The sequence below is a fragment of the Globicephala melas genome, chromosome 2 (assembly GCF_963455315.2).
Source record: "Globicephala melas chromosome 2, mGloMel1.2, whole genome shotgun sequence".
Taxonomy (NCBI): Eukaryota; Metazoa; Chordata; class Mammalia; order Artiodactyla; family Delphinidae; genus Globicephala; species Globicephala melas.
Window position 1 is genome coordinate 32,731,580 of NC_083315.2, and position 22,294 is coordinate 32,753,873.

Sequence of the window (22,294 nt, forward strand, 5' to 3'; positions counted from 1 at the left end):
CCGCATAACATTTCACATTCTGTTCTTCAAACCCCCACACTGCATCTTCCAGCCTCTTTAGGAGAGCAGGAAAATGCTTCTTTTGGTTCCCAGCAGGCTGGGCCGTATGCACTCTTCAGTGCCAAAAACCAATGCCACCTTCTCCTTGAAAACTTCTTTCTGGCCCCTATCTCTCCTCTATAATTAACTGCTTCTTATCCCAAAGCCGTATTTCAAAACACCTTACCTTTACAGTCAGTCACCTCAAAATCTCTCCCCCCAGCGCCACCCGACTAGGGTGAGGATAGTGAGATACTTCAAGCTTAAAATTTAAAGGGGCACCAAAAAGCTCAGTAATCAAGATAAATAATATTTCAATTACTATATATTTTTAAAATTAAATTCATTCACTTTTTTTGGCGGGGCATGTGGGATCTTAGTTCCCCAACCAGGGATCGAACTCTCGCCCCCTGCATTGGAAGCGTGAAATCTTAACCACTGGACCGCCAGGGAAGTCCCTAATACTATATTTTCTTAAACATCAAAATTAGTTCCAAAAAAAAGATTCATGAACAAAACATCAAATATAAAATTAAAGAGGATCCTCAGGACTCGGTCCGCCTCCTACCTGCCGGCCCCATCCGAACCCCTCTTTCACGGTAGGACTGAATATCCTCGAACTCCGATCTTGTACTTCTTGAACTGCACGTGAGCCCGAAGGCCGAGAAACTGCGGGGGAACCATTCTCATCACCCCACGCCCCAGCGTAGTAGCGCGGCCTGCTCCACTCAGCCGGGAAGCGGACACGCGCTTTTGGAAACGCTGGGAGCTGGGTGCCTGTGGGGGCGTGTGTGTCGGTGCGTATATATGTGTGTGTGTGTGCCACACGTGTGCACGCGCGCTTCTCTTCTTCCTTCTCTTTCCAGGCCATGGCTCAGGGCGGGGCAGAGTACTGCCTTCGAGTACGCACCCGGACCCTGGACTTTGCGCTTGCAAAGATGGAGTGGGGGCACGAGGTTGCACGTGGGGAGAGCTCGGAATTCCTCTTGCACAACTGGCAGGTGGAGCGCAACTCTTTCTGGCGCCTCAACCCGGGACAGGAACATGGGACACCCTTCGAGGTAGCAGAGGGACCTGAACCTACTGCCCCCTACCCAACACATCACCGCACAACGCCTCGAAACGTCCTCCCGCCGCCAGGAAGAGGAACCCAGGGAGACCGGAGGAAAGGACAGTGGAGGCGGAGAGGGCGGAGGAGCGTCTCCCCTCGCTCCGCCCCGCCTCTTCTCTGGGCCCTAGCCAATCGCTGCGCGCTCCGAGCCCTGGCCCCGCCCCTCACCACGGGCTCCGGCCTGCGGCTCCGCCCCGGCCGGTGATAATTAGGCTGCGGGCGGGGGGTGCCGCGTCAGCGCTAGGAGCCGGCCAATCTTGGAGCTCTCCACGGCGGCCGCGTCACAGGCCGAACAACCAAACAGAAAAGTTTAATAAACAGCAGGCGGAGGGGCTGGTGGCGGCGGCCGGGCCGGGGCGAGCGGGGTTTTGGTGGCCCCACCTGTCCCCATTCACCGGCGGCGACCGGCGGCGGCGGGCAGCGCGTCAGGCGGAGAGAGCCGCCGCCAGGTGAGGACCGCGGCCCACAGGGCCCTGGCGGCCCGGCGCCACCCCTCCCCCTCACTCCCTTCCCCCACTCGGTTGAGGCTGAGACGAGGCCCTCCCCCGGCTCTTCCCGGCCCGGGGGAGCCGGAAGCTGAGGGCGGCCGGCGGGCGCAGCAGGTGGTGGGCTGGCCGCTCACTCGCGGGCCCGGGCCGGGCGTTTGCTGAGGGGCGAGGGGATTCCCGGCCCCGGGGGCAGGGGCCGGGGCGCAGCGGGCCCCCTCGGGCGCGCGCCCGGCGCTCGCGGTCCGGGGCTTACCGCCGGGGGCGGGGGCTGGCGCGCAGAGGTCGGATTCCTACTCCCTGCGGGCCGCGGGGGCCGCTGCGCTCGCCGCTCGCAGCCGGTGCCAAGCAGTTGGCGGGTGAGGGGTCGGAGGGACCTCGGGCACCCTCGGGCGCGTCCCTGTCACCAGCCCCGGTCAAGTTCCCCGCCCCGCGGCTCCGAGCCTGAGTCCTTTTTGAAATGTTTTTCACCTGCCGTGTTTTCAAAAGCCGGCGAGGGCGAAAGTCTAGCAAGTCGGACTAGAAAAGGGGATTGGGGTCGGTCTCTTTTTCCTCTGCTTCTGTTTGGTGGACTCAGGATTTCTGAATTTTCCTCTCAAATAGTATTTTCAAGTTGCCGTCTAGCTACGTAAACAAGTACAGCAGAATATTGTGTTTGAAATAATTTTAACTTTACGTTGAAAGCTTGTGCTAAACCACACGATTAAGGTGCTCTGATGATGTATGTTCACAGCTAGAAGGTCGTTCAACATTGTGAAGAAGTTAAGGGCTCAGGGTTACACACAGACCATTTATGTTTAAAGTTGTTTGGCGGTAAAAACTGGTTAGTTTATAATGGTTTAATGCTCCGAGAAAGAGATTTAAAGTCCTCTTGCAGATCAAATTCGGAATGTGACTTTTTAATGTAAAATCCCGTACACTTTTAAGGTTAGTTATGTAATATTTATATTGCCAATTTTAGGACACTTGCCAAGTTTCCCGTAGTCTGGGGCTTCAGGGGAAAATATTCTCTTTCTGCAAAATTCCCAAACAGGTTGTCTTTTAACTTTTTTTCTTTAACGTTTTAAAACACATTTAATGAGACAGGGATCGCAAAGGTGTACAGGAGGAGTATTTAGGGGTTGTTGGATTATTATCTCGATTGTAGTGATAATTTCCTGTGAAATTATCACGACAGATCACATTTTACACTTTAAAGTGTGTGCACTTTATTGTATGTCACTTATACCTCCATAAAGCCCTTTTTTAAGAAGCCAAGTATTCAAAGTATATTTGATACCACAAGAGTATGAATACACACAGTGCGGTATAAAGAGATAAAATATAATAAAACTCCTGATTTGCACCCCCAAACCAATAACTGGAACATTACCAAAACTTGCATATGTTTATGAGTTTCTTACCTGTCTTATACCTCTGCCTCTTCTTACTGAGGTAATCATTTCAGTGTAGTGGATTTTGTTTACCATTCTGTTTCATTTTTTAGAAAGTTTCATCACATAACGTTTGTGTGCTCAGTGTGTTTAGTTTGCTTTTCTTTTGAGCTTTATAAAAGTAGTATGCGGCTGTAGTTCAGTCCTTTCATTGCTGTACAATATTGTGTTAATCTTCCATAACTCATGGGACTTCAGATTATGTTTTTGATTTTGTTTTGCTGTCAACAGCTGTGCTTTATGAACATTTGTTTCCTGGCTCCTGGTGCACAAGTGCCAGAGTTTCTTTAGAGTGAATGTAGATTTCATTGGGAAATTTTAGATAGTCAGGAGTAAAAGAGATTGAAATACTAGAAATAAAATAAATGAAAAACTTTAGGATTCTCTTTTATGTTTTAATGGAAGATTCATATCCGTAGTGGTTGGTTCACAGTTTTTGAACATTTGCATGAGAACCCAGGATTTCTGTTGATCTGTATACAATGACTCTTTTCCTTGGAAATCCCGTGGTAAGAAGTCTGGCACTATTTGATACCTCCTTTTTCAGTGCAAAATGTAAACATAGTAGAAAAAAACACTTGATTGGGTATAAAATAAATCACTCTGTGTTCCTCCTTCCCCCTTTGTAGTCTCTGGCAAATTACTTAAAACTTCTCTTGTGCCTTAGTATACTCATGTAAAAGAAACCTGTCCTAAGTTTATCCTTTCAGTTATGCAGACTTTAGTTAAGGGAAGCACATATCGAATGGCAGAGCCTTTAAGGAAAAGGATTAGGACCAAAGTGTATTCTCTGGAATTACATTGAGTGTGTCCTTGGGAACATTTTTGGAGAAAGGTGTGTGGTGAGTATTTACCAGGATATGTTAATCACACATTTAAGTACTTTTTCTTTCCTTTGCCTCAGATTTGGGAGTGCTTTTATTTATCATGCAAACAGCAATGCAAAGACAAATTAGGGAGCAGTATTAACTTCCTGAAAACGGTGTGTAAGTAATATGAGGTTATGTGTATCTTTGAATAAGCTGTTTTTTATTTAAAGGCATGAGAGATGGGGTGTGTGTGTGTTTTGAACAGGGTATGCAGCCTGCAGACAAATGTCAGGATGCTTTGTTTTGATAGGGCTATTTTATCGTGTTAAAAAAAACAACTCACTTTTGTATTTGATTATAAGGGCATTTTTTTTTCAAACTTTCAGAAAAGTTACAAAGAATAAATAATCATTAACATTTTGGCAGGTATACCCCCAGTCTTTCTGTTTTTGTGTATTCTTCATATCCTAAACAACTAAATGTTGAATTGTAAACAATACTAGACTGCTTCTATCTTCAAAACTTACCCCAAATATGATCCCTCTCAACATCTTCGTTGTACAAAAGATGGTGGTAGTAGTCACCTAACTGGTACCTTTTCTTCAATCTGTCCCCTACCGTCTACTTGCTTTTCCTGTGCAGAACAATCATTTAAATGTATAAATTAGATTATGTTATTCCCAGACTCAAAACCCTCCACAGCTTTTCAGTACACAAAATAAATTCAAACTTTTTTATACCCTAGACCAGCGATGTCCAATGGAAATATAGTAGGAGTTACAAATGCGAGCCACATAAGAAATTTAAAATTTTCTGATAGCTGCATTTACAAAAAAAAGGGAGAGAAACAGGTGAAATATTTTTTAACCGAAAAATATTATGATTCAACAAGTAATCAATGTAAGAAATTATTAATGGGGTATTTTACTTACCTTTTTTCAGACTGTCTTCGCAATTCGTTGTGTATTTTCCACTTCAGGTACTTTTTAGGCTGGCCTTGCTTGTGGCTACAGATTGGATGGTGCTGCTCGAGACTATCAGGCCTGCCAGCTTCATACACTTATATCCTGCCACTCTCCCCTGACTCATGTACCCCCAGTAATACTGGTCTTTTGGGGGGTTCATGAGCATGCCAAGCTTAGTTCTTAAAATTGTTGTTCCTTCTGCCTGGAACACTCAGTCGTGTTTTGTTCAAAAGTCACTCCTTTTGAGATGCCTTCTCAGACCACTTTCCCTGACAACTCTGTTACCCTTCTTCATTTCCTTTTACAACCTAACATCTGAAATGATTTATTTGGTTATTGTCTGTATCCCCTGCTTGAATGTAAACTGTTGGGGGCCACAGGATTTCCTCATGTTTATCATTAGGTCCCCATATATTAAAAATATAATTTTTAAAAGGTGCATACCATTTCATCTTATGAAATACTGTAATTTAACTAGTCACCTGTTGTGTATAACGTGTTACTTTATCCCATTTTCACTATTATAATGTGGTAAAGAACATCTTAAGAGCTAAATCTTACTATGTATTTCTCATTCCTTTATGATTCAGCCTGTCTTAAAATTGCTTAAAGGATATGAACATTTTTTGTCTTTTCATAAATACTGACAAATCTTGTCTTAAAAGTTTGACTAACATTATAGTATGAAATTGACCAAACCTGTGTAAAGTTTGACTGAAAATATGAGAGAATACACATTTCCTCCATATCTTTACCAAGAAATAGTATTTTCTTTCCTTCTTTTCCTTTCCATAAGATTTATTATTTATTTCTTAGATTAATTAATTATGATAATGAGTAGAGATATAGGTGTTGGACATCTAGTTTGTCTTTGGCTCATTTGGGGTGGTGTTTTATGTTTGCGATACCCTTTTTAGCCTTTTATATATTTAGGATAGCCACTGTTTGACACATACTGCAAACATTTTCCCTGGCTCTTCATTAGTCTTTCATTTGTTTATGATATATATTTTTTAATAATGTAGAAGAGTTTTTACCTTTTAAGAAGTTTAGGTTAATACTTTCCTTTTATATTTAGCTTCTACTTTCATATTTAATGGATTCTCCTACCCAGATAACTGTTTTCTTCTAGTTGTTTTGTGGTTTCATTTTTCATATCTATCTCTCTTCTGTTCATCCAGGATTTATTTTGACATAACATGTGAAGTGAAATGATTGTCCTTATTTTTCCTTAATAGTCAATCAGTTATTTCAGCCTCATTAAAGAAAACTTTTTCTTTTGTCTTCAAATAAAGCTACTTTTGTCATATACTAAACACATATATGTTTGGTTCTTTTTACCTTTTATTCTTTTTAGCTTTTATTCAATATAAATCAGTGCACATGGTTTTAGTAACTGGGAGTAATAATGTGTTTTTATTTTGTTATTGTTAAGTCTTACCATCCCCCTTTTCCCCCCAAATTTTTGGTTGTTGCTTTGTTAGTCCTCGAGTTTTTTAGTTGATTCTTTAGGGTCGTTTTAGTTGATTCTTTAGGTTTTTGGTTTTGAATTTTTAAATTAAAAAAATATTGTGTTATTTCTACACTTAATGTTTTATGTTGTATAATGAAAAGATTTTAATGCCATTAAGTTTTCCTTTGAGCCTAGTTTTAGCTCTGTTCCTTAAAATTTGACAAGAAATATTTTTATTAAAATCCCTGCAGTTGCAGTTTTCATTCTTTAAACCATTGCTCCATGCTAGTTGGACATTGTGCTAAGTGCTGAGGATACAAGGATGAAAATGACACAGGGTCTTTGCTCTCATGGAGTTTACAGTCTGTTGGAAAAGCTAGGCTATTAACAAACCAATGAGTAAACAGTTTTCAGATTTTGACAAGTGCTGGGAAGGAAAGAAATAGGGTGTGCTGATAGAGATTAGAAGGTGCTAGTTGGATGTCCTGAGATTATAATGTTTAAAGTTAGTGGTGATACTAAAGTGTGTTTGAGGAGTTTTCTTAGCTTCCCCAGTCTGTCAGAACATTACAAAAATGACACACTGAACTTTTTCTGTAAAAGTTTTTTGTAAAAATTGCCTTGCAGACAGCTTCAAACTCCACCCTACCCCCTCCACCCCGTATCTTCCAGTTGGATTACTGCCTTAACGCTTGTCCTGTATAGAAAATTTGGAACTGTGATTCTGAGTTCTAAGATCAGGAAAGTGCTGGGGGAAGTTTCCCAAGTAAAGGGAACTGCTAGCACAAAGGGGACGAAAAGTACCTGGCTTGATTTAGGATTTGACCGAGATTGGAATGACTGGAGTTTACTGAGTGAAGAGAGTGGGACAGACTTCATTGCAAGACTTATTTCCAAGTGGTAAGGCTGCTTCCACTTCGCCGCCACCTTCCTATCCTATTTATATTCCATGATCCAAATCAGTCGCCTGCAAATAACTTTGTTTTGCTCCTTGATACTTTCTTTCATTATTTCTACTGTATTTTCACTTTTTCCCCATTCAGGATCTTTGCATATGCTGTCCTCGTTTGCTTAATTGTGATTTTCTTGATGAATTAATCCTTAATGCTGGCAAAAGAGGTTAAGTTCTTCTGTTGGCTATATTTAATCTTTTCACATTGGACACATTTGCTTTGTTTTAGCATCTTTTTCTTCTAAAGCTGTGCTTTCCAATCTGGTAGTTACTAGCCATTTGTGGCTGTTTATTATTAACTAAAGTTAAATAATATAAAAAATTCATATCCTCAGGCTTACTAGTCACGTTTCAGGTGCTCAGTAACCACATGTGACTAGTGGCTATTATAATGGACAGCAGAGATAAAGAGTCTTTTACAACGATGAAAATTTATCTTAATTTATAAATAATCATGTGGCTGATAGCTACGGTATTTTATTTAAGTTTAAGTAGCCACATCTGGCTATTGAAATATGGCAAGTCTGAATTGAGATGTGCTGTAAGTATGAAATAAGAACTCGATTTCTAGCACAAAAAAGGGACAAGAGCTCAATTTTTAAATTATTGATTACATATTGAAATAATTCATTACTTTTAAAAATGCTTTTACATGTTTTACATTAAATAAAATATTACATTCAATTTAACTTTATTGAAATGTTTTAGCGTGGCCACTAGAAAATGGAAAATAGTATGTGGCTCGCATTGTTTTTTTGCTGGACAGCACTGGTCTAACTCTAGACTGTAAGTTTCTACAATGGAGAGACAGTTCACCATGGCATCCACAGCAGCTAGTGGTGCCCAGCATATAGTAGGTGTTCAAAAAGTTTGATGGATGAATAAACTTTTCAATAGGTAGAGAATGCTCCCTATTCAACTTGTGCTTTTTAAAATTTTTGGTTTTCTTCATGACTAAAATTAAATATGTTTTCCTGTGACTTGAGAAGAGAAGCTTTTCTTTTGATAGCTATATAAAAATTATCCTTATGAAATAATTGCTACGCATCATTCGTCTTTTGGGTTTTTGGGGTTTTTCTGGGTTTTTTCCCCTGGCTTAGGCTGCTAAAGAAAGGGGAATTTAAAGTCTGCCAATCTGTTTTCTTTCATTTTTCTATATCTATTGTGTGTTATTTGGCACATGAAAACTTATGACTATTAAATCTAAATAATTGAGGATTATGAATGCTTTTTCCTTTACTTATACTTCGGTCTCAATACTATGATCTCTGTTCCTTTTTAATTTACTTTATTGGTAACCTGTTTATTCCTTTAGATTTAAAGCAATTTACTGTCTTATAAAAGACATCAGCTTGGTTTATGCTTTCTAATCTGTTTATTTTCTTAATGTTTCCTTTGTGTTTAGTATTTTGCTGAATGGGCCATCACCACCCTCCCTCTCTCCCCGATTCTCACCTTGTATTCTTTTCCCTTAACGAGTTAGAAGGTAGTCATCAGGAGTTGCAAACTCAAATACATACCTCACTTCTGTAGACACCATGTATTTGTCAGGGAAATATTTCTTAATTTTTTTCTTCCTCCGTTAGTTGGTGTTTTTCAGACTTTATCCTTAGTGACCCTAGTCATGTTTTTGCTAATGTCAGGGTGGTCCTTTCACCTACTACTGCCTTAACTACCTGTATTTATATTTTATATTATATATAAAGTATATTTTATATTATACCTGTAATTATATTTATATAGCACCCAGGGATACTACTGCCAAGGATTAATTTCTGTTGTAGGAAGAATAGTTTGAGCTATTCTCAGTGCTTAAAAATTCTGTGGAAGTTTTCACCCTGCTCTGTTTGTACTAAAAGTTGTTCCTAATAGTCTAGGTATTGATTCTTTATATAGGGTCTTTTTAATCAAAAGTGAAATGAGACCAAGTCGTTCAGTGGCTTGTGCTCTTCTAAATTGTTTTCAGTTGATAGGTTTGGGAAAACCTCTGAACTCCCACAAAGAATATACAATACGTCCTTTGAATACTTGATGTTCAAAAAGTGATATTGTCACATGCAATCTGGGAGCCTTGAAGCTTTTGCAGCCTCCCTGTTCCTATGAAGCAATATTGTTTTCAAATAATCTCAGTTGTGGTAATGCTTTCTTTTCATTTATTTTTGCTGTTGTTTTCTTCTACTATGGATTTAGGAGAGGAATAAAATACCCTTAATTTTAACCTGTAAGCCACCTAAAATGATATTTATCAACTTGAAGTTCTTTCAAGTAGGTCCTGGAGATCTTTGAACAATCTGGAATAGCTAAGTCTATATTTCTCTTTTCTGTTGGTTATAGATTGAGAGTGGTTTTGGTGTTAAATTAGTGTATGTTCTATGCGTTTGTTTTACACAGATAATTAACTTCAATGTGAAAATCTGGCGTTAGAACAAAGGTTCTTTTGGTTCCCATAACTGTCTACTAATTTTATGCTTGGCACATTTTAAGATTAAAATATTTGCCATCTTTTTTTCTATAACCCTGTAAAATTTTGGCCATCTAAAACTTGTTTTATGATTAACTCAAGTTCTGTGCTGTAACTCAAATTATGTATTTTTTCTATTGTTTGTTCCTGTACCTCTTCTGCTTCCAGTGTCCTTTTGCAAGTGTTCACACAGTGGGAAGAAAACCTGAACTTGACTCGTGAAGTACTGGGCATTCACAGCCATGAATCCTTGCAAAGGATTTTGGGACTAGACCTTTGTGAATTGGCTCTTTCAATTTGTCCACTTAAAAGGCATAATAGATTATGCAGCTGTTTGGGCTTCTGCAGGGTATTACTCCATATTCATGTCTAGTTGCAATTATGTGAATTTTCAGTTTCTTACAAAGGCTTCTCTTTGTATTCAAAACAAGTTTGTTGGCTTTATGTTGTTCTAATATATGAATTTTCTTTGAGGAAAAATGCTTGAAAGGTTTTTAACTTAGAAAACTAAATTCAAATTTAAAATTATATAAACTTACTGAATATGTTTTAAGAAGGAGCTACGCTAATTTGCTTTAATTTTGAATGTGTTTTTATAAATCAGTCAATTTTTGGTAGAGCTTAATATTATTTAAATGTCATTCAATCAGATAATGATTAATGTCAGAGTAGTAGTTAATGGGTCAAGCTCCTAAAAACACACAGTTCTAATTAAAATAAACATAATAAAATACAGCAAATTTAGTAATGTACAAAGTGACTGTAGGTCTTTCTTGTTGAAAAATCAGAATCTCTGTAGTAAAAATAACATTTAACATAACTTACTGTTTTAAGAGGTGTATGTATACCCTTCAGCTGTACCTTAGGGTTTCCATGCCACGTTAAAGTAATACTTAAGTAGGGTACAAAATAGTGTCCAACCATCTCTTAAAAAAATAATAATGATTTTTTAAAAAACCAGCTTAAACCATTCCAAACTTTATACCTGAACATGTTCATTAGAACAAGTTGCCTTCTCCTTTTATAGATATCCATTTGCAGTGGATAAGCATTATCCTTGCAAAAACGCACAATGTCAGACCTGTAAATGTGGTAATATAGAAATAATGTTTCTGCCTCATTTTTCTTCAGTTTCAAATAGAATTATCAGTCTGATGTCACTGAAAATTTCATTCTATTCTTGTGATACTGAGAACATAAGTATCAGTGAATTTGATAGCTTAGAAATGAAATTTTTGCATTCAGTGTTTTAGTGCTATGTATTTTCACTTAAGATGTGGTTTTATGTTTAAGTCGTAGAGAAAAGACTGTTTTGTTCTTATTAGCAAAATTTTGCAATGGATTTTCTGTTGCCGTTTTAAAATTTTCATACAAAATGTGAACTGTATTGAAAAAGGAGTCTTTATAAAGCATAACTTCACCTTCAGGCTCTGTAAAAAATATCAAATGATTTAGCTTAAAAGCATTGTATTTTAAACAGTTGGTTGCTGAACTGCAAATTAATGCTGCATCTGTGAGATTTTCATTTCTGTTACTTGGTTTATTTATTTTTTACCTAGACAAAAGAGTAAGCAAATAGTATGTGATGGGAAAACTGAAACATTACCTACTGTTCCTTTAAGAAACCAGCTTATCCAGGGGGTTTTAGAGTGTTTACCTAACCTGCTAGCAAGGAAAAGTTCTTTAAAATAATGGATATTAGCTGTATCCAATCACAATTATCAGTTTCACTAACAGGGAGGAGATTTTACTCTTCAGCCACTAAAATTGGAGAAGGTGGAGCTTGGTATTCAGGTTTGGTTGCTTTGGAGTACAGCTTCAAGTGAAGTTAATCTGAGGTGAAGCAAACAGAAAATTGTGGAGGTTTTGTTGGTAGGATTTTTGTTCTAATCTTTTAATGATCCTTTATTTTACACTTTTGCTCCTTTATGCTTCTGTGTATGTTAGGTTTTGTCATTGTTGCTATTTTCTGATGCAAACTGAACATTAAAATTAAGCAGGGAAGCAGAACAAAAGGGCTGTTTGGACAGGAAATAGGTGTTCAGAGAATCAAACTTGACTTTCTTTATCATTACTTTGAGTTCAGAATTTAAGTGTCATTAAAAAATACTTGAATAAAAATCATCTCCAGTAACAGGCTTTTCTCTTGGATTGGATGTTTGAGGAGTCATTTGTCAGTTTTTGTAAATGACATCTTGAGGAGGTCTATTTGATATGTCATTTTCCTTGAACTTAAAATGTTATTAAGTTGCTAAAAGATATATGTGGTAGGGTTAAGTTGGTCCTTTTTAAAGAATTGAAATGCCAGCTGTTTAATTTTTTTTTTTAATCCCCCAGCATACCTCCCCTTTTTTAAAACTTCAGTATACTTTAAATCTAGCAATATTGTTGGCATTTTTAATATGCTTATAATTTTAGTTTTGTTTTTTAAAAGATCATGGATTCATTTTATATAGAACAAGGTAAAAACTTTCTCCTTCCTTCAAACTTCATTTCTTTCAAAGGTGGACGTAAAGTAATTGACACCCTTTTGAAACAGGAAATGGATGGATTTCTATTTTTCAGAGGTATAGGTAGACTACCAAAACTTAAAAAAAAGTATCTATGAATCTAGTGACATTTCTTACTTATGAAATAATTGTAGTATGTTTCAGTACCAGAAGTTTCCTTTAGAGGCTCATGTCTTTATATTGTTGCTCTTTGATCGCATAGAAATTAAGGTATAGAATAATTTGAATAATCAGTATACTTGTATTTGCTATGCTTCTTCTTCCAGATCATGTAAAAGTTTTTAAATTAATGCTTTTCTGCTCTATCTATTGCATAAGCAATACTATAGTAATAATAAAATCAAGAAAAGTCACCCAGATATCCACAAGATCATCATGAGGTGGTCTTATTTTTTCCCCCTCTTCTATTCTGCACCTTACCATATTCTTTTATTTTCCCCCTCATTGTAAATAAAGGCAGTTTTATGTTTTTTCGTTAAACTATATCATGTATTGTTAAAATTGTTTTCATTTCATTTGCTATATAATTCTCTTAGGTTAATGGGACCTTAATTTACCTAGTCTTTTACCTGTTTTACGTTTAGATTGTTCCTAATTTTTCACCATTTTAAACGGTATTGCGTTGAACAAACCTCTTTGTGTACATTTTAGAATACTTTCCTCTTTATTTCTTTTGGAAAAATCCCCTGGAGTGGGCTTACCTAGATCAAAGGATATAAACACTTCAGTAGCCAAATTGCCTTTCGAAAAGGTTATTCCAATTTATATCGCCACCAGAAGAATGTGCTTCAAAAATTTCTCTAATGGGTAGACCCTGAAGTGTTCTCATTAAAGTGTGCCTCTGAAGCTCTCTGACTTGTTGATTAGTTTTTGCCTAAACTAATAGCCTATTTTAAATTCCATTTTCCAAGATGTAGATGGATCTAAATCCATTCTCTGGACATTAAGATCAGCTGAAGGAAATTGGGAGCATTTTTACCCACTTAAGTGAGTAATTATATCTTTGTTGGTTAATATTGTTATGTATTGCTTCATTTAAGTAGAGGGCTTAATGTTTTACATTGGCATTGTTGTTCCCGCCAGCTTTCCTCAGTACATGTTTCTTTGGTAAGCACATACCAGAAGAAGTATTTTCTTTTAAGAAAGTACATCAGAAACATTTTTTTGAGAGGGGGCGGTAGTATTTGACTTAACTCTGAACAGGTATGAATAGCACATTTCTGATTTTTTAAGTACAATATAGAAACAATTAGTGTGTATAGATCAAGGTTTTAAGATGATATATTACACCTTTCCAGTATTTCACAGGCTTTCAATTGAAGGTAAAATGACTACACACACGTAGTGTGTTACTAGTCCTATGTTGTTTCCGTTTGTCTGTAAGAGCATTCTCCATTTGACAATAACTTCTGCATTATGTATGTACTCTTGCCAGCTAGTCTGTTAAATAGAATAGGCTATAATTGTTCAGGATAGGAACTTGTTAACTAATGCACCAGAATAAACTTAAAAAGTTGTTTTAAAGCAAAATTCTGTAAGACGTTTAAAAATTCTAATTTTAATTTATAAATGGGAGCCAGTATTAAGTCATGAGTTAAGCTCTAACTCACTGATGGAACCAGTAGTTGAGCATGTATGTATAATCTTGAATTAAATAGTCTAGCTCATTTTGCAATTTAAGTAATTTATTTTCTGTAAATTTTTGCTGATAAATTTAGTATCTCTAATTTTCAGAGCTAACGTTGGTATGTTGGTCACTTTGTTTGTTACGGGGGAAGTGTTGTTTGTTTGTTTGTTTTTCTTTTAATGCCTATTTTGTTTTTCATGGCTTAAGAGTTTGATTTTTCCAGATACTTTGGTTTTCTTAACATTTGGAATGGAAGAGAAAAAACTTAAAACTCATCACTTTTAATTAATGAAATAATTGTTGCAAAATACATTTTCTCTGCATTTAAATTTGCTAGATGTGTCAGAATTTTATACAGATAATCTAAATACTGTATTCATGAGTAGAACAATTGTTTAAGTTTCACCTGAATATTTAAAATTTATGTTGGTGCTTAAATATTTATATCATATTTCTTTTGTTCTGAATTTGAGAAGATGCATTTAATTTTCTTCTTAAGAGATTCATCTTATTGCTGCCAGATGGAGATGAAGGTACTTGTAAATATAACAATTTTAGTGAAAGTCATTCAAATTTGGCTGTAGATTACATTTTGATGGGTACCCAACATAAAGGTTTACCTACTCCTCTAGTACTCTGGTAACATTAGAACCTTGAGAACAGATAATCTTTAATTGTTTCTCTACTGTACTGGTCTCTGGTTGCAGAACTAGGGAGTATCCTTTTTAGTACACTAGTTTCATTCGGAGTGTAGAAGCCAGTTCTCTAGAGGGAGAAGAATCTCTAAATGACCTAATATTGAGGCAAGATAACAATAGTGATAACCCTATTTTATTCTTTTAGAATGGAGAAAAAAAGTGATCTAGAGGGGAGATATTAAATGCATTCAAAGTCTCTATTGTTCATCTCCATTCAAGGGGAATACAGTGATTTTTCATTTTCTTAATGACATAAGGAAAAAGGTTAAGGGACAGCAAGTTGGTAAAACTTGAAAGAGCCTAGAAACCGTGGCTTAGTAATTACAAGGTCTCTTTGTTCTGTGTAGTAGGGGGACTTTACAGTTTTGCAATGTTTTTCCTGTATGGCTTCTTTATAAAAGTAGGTAAATGTTTTAGGAGGGTTTTTTTGTTTTTGTTTTTAAATAACTTAGGAATGTTTATTTATTAACTGATGTGTATATTAACCTGTTTGGCTGAATCTGATTTTCTGCATTTGTATGTCATTAGGAAAAAAAAAGAACTCAAAACATTATTGTGGCTGGTAATGTTATGGTAGAAGGGAACAGATCCATCTATCTCTCTATACCTTTTTTTTCCCCTCCCCAAGTAAGCATCTTGGGTACTTCCCCTACTCCCATGTTTTTTTGTTTGTTTGTTTTTTTGGTTAGTACTTGATTTCTTAGCAAAATTTAGCACTACTGACTACTCTTTATTTCTTGAAACTCCTCCCATAAGTTTAATGATATGCCTGGGCTTCCTTCTGTTTGTGATCTCTGTCCTTGCAAATGTTTCCTCTTTACAACCATTAAGTATTGGAATTTTGTAGGATTCTGACCTTAACACTTTTCTCTATATACTTTTTGGGTAATCTCCAGTCCCATATCTTCAGTTAACATCCTGTATATATTAACAATTCTGAGATTGGCATCATGAATAGTTTTTTTGTTTGCACTTGAGACCTCTGTTCACCCAGCTCATGAATATTTCTTCCATACCTGTGTTAAACTCAACAAAGCTAAACTTACCTGCTTATTTTGTCCTCCCCAGCAGCATCCCTCAAGCCCTTCTTTCCCTCCTCTCACAATAAGTGGGTATTACTATCCATGCCAGAACCCAGGTGTCATTCTGATTCTTCCTTTTCTTCATCCCCAGTTAGCCACAACTTCCTATTGATTTTAAACCCATAGTACCTCTAGGATCCATCCTTCTTTTTCTTCACCATCTTAGCACACGTCATGCTGTGGTTTCTCAGATTACTAAAACAGCATCCTGACTGATCTTCACTTCCAGTTTTGGCTCTCTATAATACATTCTTCACTATGCATTCACATATGTCTCTCTGCTTAAAATTCTTTAGTGATTTCTTATTGCCCTTTGAACTTTCTTAACTACCAGCTAATTCTGTGCTAAGTATTCTCTGAGGTTGTCACCAAACAATCTTAAGAGGGGAAGTATTGTTACCTTCATTTAACAAGTGAGATGATTTAATGAGAACCTACTGTATAGCACAGGGAACTCAGTGCTCTGTGGTGACCTAAATGTGAAGGAACTCTAAAAAAGAAGGGGGTATACGTATACGTATAGCTGATTCACTTTGCTGTTATATAGAAACTAACACAACATTGTAAAGTAACTGTACTCCAATAAAAATTAATTAAAAACACAAGTGAGATGATTTAGAAATGCTTGCTGATTTGTCCAGGGTTGCCTTAGCTGGTGAGTGGCTAGCATACTTTGAACTGAAGTTTGCCACATCAGACTCCTTCCTCTTAACCACCCAGCCGTGTGCCTTCCTAAGCTAACCCTTACTTACTTCTCCATCTTTTTTCCCCACACCATTCCGAACTATTTGCAGTCCCTCCTTCTAAGACATACTCAAAACTTGTTGCCTGAGGGACTTCCCTGGCCATCCAGTGGTCAGGGCTCTGCGCTTCCACTGCAGGGGGATACAGGTTCGATCGCTGATCGGGAAACTACGATCCCACACGCTGCTCGGTGCGACCTAAAAAACAAAAACTTGTTGCCTGAGCCTAAAGTTGCTTTAAGGAAAACATTTTCAAAGAAGAATTCCTGACAATTTTTTGGAACACTCCAAAAAGATATGACATTTTAGCATCCCTAGAATGTAAGAAGATAAAAGAATGAGACATAGGAAAAATAAAAGTAGTTTTCCATATGGGGTTAGTTTTGAATTTCAAAGCTGTTGAATTCCTCACATTTAATAAAAGCTTGAGACCTAGTTGTGTAAGAGGAAGATTAGGGAAAGTGTGAAAGTACTTTATCTGAGCTATTTGAAATGCTAATGACCTCCTTAAATAGCTGTTAGCCAGGACGTTGTGTTCATTTTTTCATCCAGGTGTATAAAGAATCTACCTGTGAACACAAGTCATATGAGGTACTGAGTAACTTATAGGTAGGGAAGTAGGCTCCATATATTTGTTTATATATCAAGTATATCATCAAAAAAGTTAAATATTGCAGTGAATCTTGCCTAGAAAGAAAATTGAGATAAACTGAGAAATAGTTGACTTGGAATCATTTTCATTTCAGTTATTTTATTTCTTTCCTCTCTCTCTCTCCACCGTCTCCCTCCAACATATTTTAAGGCAAAAGGACCTCCCCTGGACCAAAAAACCCCAAGAACCTTTTAAATCTATAGCTTTTAAAGAAACTTGGTGTTAAAAGAAAAAGAGCAAGTAGATAGAGGTTTTGTAAATATAGGTAAATAATAGTCTCTTTGAAGGGTTTGATTTCTTAACTATAGTTGGGAATTAATGTAGTTATAAATTTTTAATAAAAATCCATGGTTGCCCATTATAAAAACAGAAGTTTTTGTTTTTACCATTAAAGTATTTTAGAAGTGGAAAATGCCATACTACTCTCAAGTTTTAATTTGGTATATTTTACTATCCAGAGTAATCTTTTGCTTTTTTTTAAATAATAAAATCAACTAACAGCTCATTTAATAGATGTTAAATGTTATAATACATTCGTATAATAATAATAAAACAGAAGAAATTTGAAAATAATGTATTACTTAGCTTTGATAAATAAGAATACACAGTTATTTCTCTTAAATGTTTAGATAGTTACTTAAAATATATAATGTACCCCTTCTGAATGAGAACCAAATCTTGATAGCTATAGAACTTTATAAAATACATTCACTTTTAATAGGAAAAATAAGTCTTGGCAGATTAAAGTGGAAACCTACACTGAAAAGGTCTCATTAATTGCCTAAAATAATTGTTACAGTAAGCCAGTTCTTAGCTGTATGCATAGAGGCTAGTTGGTTGTCAAACCCAGTTGACTAGTCAGGTGAGTTTACAAAGTGCTAAAAGACTGGTCCTTCTCTGAAGGATTCCTATCTTATAAGTCAGTATTGTATATTACTGAGTGCCAAATTGTGGTTTGTTAAAAATGATTGCTGTAGGAGACAGAGTCAAGATGGCATACTAGGAGGATGCAGAATTTGTGTCTCCTCACAACTAGGACACCTACCAGGCACTGGTGGGGGACCATGGGCACCTAAGGGGACAGGAGGAACCCACAGTGACTGGCTTGCAGGATCTTGGTTCCCAGGCCAGAGGTCGGGCCCGAGCTCCTGTGGTGGGAGCTCCAAGTCCAAACAGCTGGACTAACAGAGAACCTCAGACCCCAGGGAATATCAATCGGAGTGAGGCCTCCCAGAGGTCCTCATCTCAGCACCAAGACCCAGTTCTATCCAACTGTCTGCAAACTCCAGTGTTGGACATCTCAGGCCAAACAACCAGTGAGACAGGAATACAGCACCACCTATTTAAAACAAAAACAAAAGAAACAAAAAAAATTGTCACATACAGTGGAACAAGGTAGAAACCTACAAGACCAAATAAATGAATAAATAGGCAACCTACCTGAAAAAGAATTCAGAGTAATGATAGTAAAGATGATCCAAAATCTCAGAAACAGAATGGAGAAAATACAAGAAACATTTAACAAGGATCTAGGAGAACTAAAGAGCAAACAAACAGTGATGAACAACACAGTTACTGAAATTAAAAATATTCTAGGGCTTCCCTGGTGGCGCAGTGGTTGAGAGTCCGCCTGCTGATGCAGGGGACACGGGTTCATGCCCTGGTTGGGGAAGATCCCACATGCCGCGGAGCGGCTAGGCCCATGAGCCATGGCCGCTGAGCCTGCGCATTCCGGAGCCTGTGCTCTGCAATGAGAGAGGCCACAACAGTGACAGGCCGGCGTACCGCAAAAAAAAAAAAAAAAAAAAAAACCAACTCTAGAAGGAATCAATAACAATAACTGAGGCAAAAGACCAGATAAGTGAGCTGGAAGATAAAATGATGGAAATAACTGCCAGGGAGCAGAGTAAAGAAAAATGAGTGAAAATAATTGAGGACAGTCTGAGAGACCCCTGGGACTACATTAAATGCACCAACATTCAAATTATAGGGGTCCCAGAAGAAGAAGAGAAAAAGAGAGGGTCTGAGACAATATTTGAAGAGATTATAGTCGAAAACTTCCCTAATATGGGAAAGGAAATAGTCAAGTCCAGGAAGCACAGAGAGTACCATACAGGATAAACCCAAAGAGAAACACGCCGAGACACATATTAAAGTATCAAAGATTAAATACAAAGAAAAAATGCTGAAAGCAGCAAGGGAAAAGGAACAAATAACATACCAGGGAATCCCCATAAGGTTAACAGCTGATTTTTCAGCAGAAACTCTGCAAGCCAGAAGGGAATGGCAGGACATATTTAAAGTGATGAAAGGGGAGAACCTACAACCAGGATTACTCTACCCAGCAAGGATCTCACTCCGATTTGACAGAGAAATCAAAGGCTTTACAGACAAGCAAAAACTAAGAGAATTCAGCAACACCAAACCAGCTTTACAACAAATCCTAAAGGAACTTCTTTAAGTGGAAACACAAGAGAAGAAAAAGACCCACAAAAACAAACCCAAATCAGTTAACAAAATGGTAATAGGAGCATACGTATCAATAATCACCTTGAATGTAAATGTATTAAATGCTCCAACCAAAAGACACAGACTGGCTGAATGGATACAAAAACAAGACCCTTATATGCTGTCTACAAGAAACCCACTTCAGACCTAGGGACACATACAGACTGAAAGTGAGGGGATAGAAATTTCCATGCAAATGGAAATCACAAGAAAGCTGGAGTAGCAATACTCATATCCCATATAATAGACTTTAAAATAAAGACTATTAAAACATATAAGGTAGGACAGTACATAATGATTAAGGGATCAATCCAAGAAGAAAACATAACAATTATAAATATTTCTGCCCCCAACACAGGAGCACCTCAATACATAAGGCAAATGCTAACAGCCATAAAAGGAGAAATTGACAGTAACACAATAATAGTAGGGGACTTTAACACCCCACTTAAACCAATAAACAGATCATCCAGACAGAATATAAATAAGGAAACACAAGCTTTAAATGACACAATACACCAGATAGAGTTAATTGATGTTTTTAGGACATTCCACCCAAAAGCAGAAGAATACACTTTCTTCTCAAGTGTTCATGGAACATTGTCCAGGATAGAGACCCATATCTTGGGTCACAAATCAAGCCTTGGTAAATTTAAGAAAACTGAAATCGTATCAAGTATCTTTTCCGACCACAATGCTATGAGACTAGATAATCAGTTACAAGAAAAGAACTATAAAAAATACAGACACATGGAGGCCAAACAATATACTACTAAATAACCAAGAGCTCACTGAAGAAATCAAAGAGGAAATCAAAAAATACCTAGAAACAAATACAATGGAAACACGACGACCCAAAACCTATGGGAAGCAGCAAAAGCAATTCTAAGAGGGACGTTCATAGCTATACAATTCTACCTCAAGAAACAAGAAACATCTCAAACAACCTAACTTTACACCTAAAGCAATTAGAGAAAGAAGAACAGAAAAATAACCCCAAACTTAGTGGAAGGAAAGAAATTATAAAGATCAGATCAGAAATGAATGAAAAAGAAATGACGGAAACAGTAGCAAAGAACGATAAAACTAAAAGCTGATTCTTTGAGAAGATAAACAAAATTGGTAAATCATTAGCCAGACTCATCAAGAAAAAAAGAAGACTCAAATCAACAGAATTAGAAATGAGAAAGAACTAACAACCGACACTGCAGAAATACAAAGGATCATGAGAGATTACTACCAGCAACTCTGTGCCAATAAAATGGACAACCTGGAAGAAATGGACAAATTCTTAGAAAAGCACAACCTTCTGAGATGGAACCAGGAAGAAATAGAAACTATAAACAGAGCAATAACAAGCACTGAAATTGAAACTGTGATTAAAAATCTTCCAACACACAAAAGCCCAGGACCAGACGGCTTCACAGGCGAATTCTATCAAACATTTAGAGAAGAGCTAATACCTATTCTTCTCAAACTCTTGCAAAATATAGCGGAGGGAGGAACACTCCCAAACTAATTCTACGAGGTCACCATCACCCTGATGCGAAAACCAGACAAAGATGTCACAAAACAAGAAAACTACAGGCCAGTATCTCTGATGAACATAGGTGAAAAAATCCTCAACAAAATACTAGCAAACAGAATCCAACAGCACATTAAAAGGATCACACACCATGATCAGGTGGGGTTTATCCCAGGAATGCAAGGATTCTTCAATATATGCAAATCAGTCAATGTGATAAACCAGATTAACAAATTGAAGGATAAAAACCATATAATAATCTCAATAGATGCAGAAAAAGCTTTTGACAAAATTCAGCACCCATTTATGATAAAAATCTCCAGAAGTAGGCATACTGGGAACCTACCTGAACATAATAAAGGCCATATATGACAAGCCCACAGACAACATCATTCTCAGTGGTGAAAAACTGAAACCATTTCCTCTAAGATCAGGAACAAGACAAGGTTGCCCACTCTCACCACTGTTATTCAACATAGTTTTGGAAGTTTTAGCCACAGCAATCAGAGAAGAAAAAAATAAAAGGAATCCAAATTGGAAAAGAAGTAAAACTGTCACTGTTTGCAGATGACACAATACTATACATAGAGTATCCTAAAGATGCTACCAGAAAACTACTAGAGCTAATCAATGAATTTGGTAGAGTAGCAGGATACAAAATTAATGCACAGAAATTTCTTGCATTCCTATACACTAATGATGAAAAATCTGAAAGGGAAATTAAGGAAACACTCCCATTTACCATTGCAACAAAAAGAATAAAATACCTAGGAATAAACCTACCTAAGGAGAAAAAAGACTTGTATGCAGAAAAGTGTAAGACACTGATGAAAGAAATTAAAGATGATACAGACAGATGGAGAGATATACTATGTTCTTGGATTGGAAGAATCAACATTGTGAAGATGACTATACTACCCAGATTCAATGCAATCCCTATCAAACTACCAATGGCATTTTTCACAGAACTAGAACAAAAAATTGCACAACTTGTATGGAAACACAAAAGACCCTGAATAGCCGACACAGTCTTGAGAAAGAAAAACTGAGTTGGAGGAATCAGGCTCCCGGACTTCAGACTATACTACAAAGCTACAGTAATTAAGACAGTATGGTATAGGCACAAAAGCAGAAATACAGATCAGTGGAACAGGATAGAAAGCCCAGAGATAAAGCCACACACAAATGGTCACCTTATCTTTGATAAAGGAGGCAAGAGTATACAATGGAGAAAAGATAGC

At 37.2% G+C, this 22,294-nt stretch overlaps 1 protein-coding gene across 5 annotated transcripts in view; it reads left to right on the forward strand.

Annotated features, from left to right (window-relative positions):
• Positions 1 to 1,421: 1,421 nt before the first annotated feature.
• The window catches only part of ZFAND6 (zinc finger AN1-type containing 6), a 75,168-nt gene continuing 54,295 nt past the window's right edge, over positions 1,422 to 22,294 (forward strand). The window contains exons 1-2 of one of the 5 annotated variants that reach the window (XM_030878458.3): positions 1,424 to 1,599; positions 13,130 to 13,205. The gene's annotated coding sequence lies outside the window, so the exon portion shown is untranslated. Of the gene's footprint in view, positions 1,600 to 11,501; positions 11,581 to 13,129; positions 13,206 to 22,294 lie in introns of those variants that run through there. The other 4 variants (XM_060293749.2, XM_030878461.3, XM_030878459.3 and 1 more) reach the window with 4 other exon arrangements.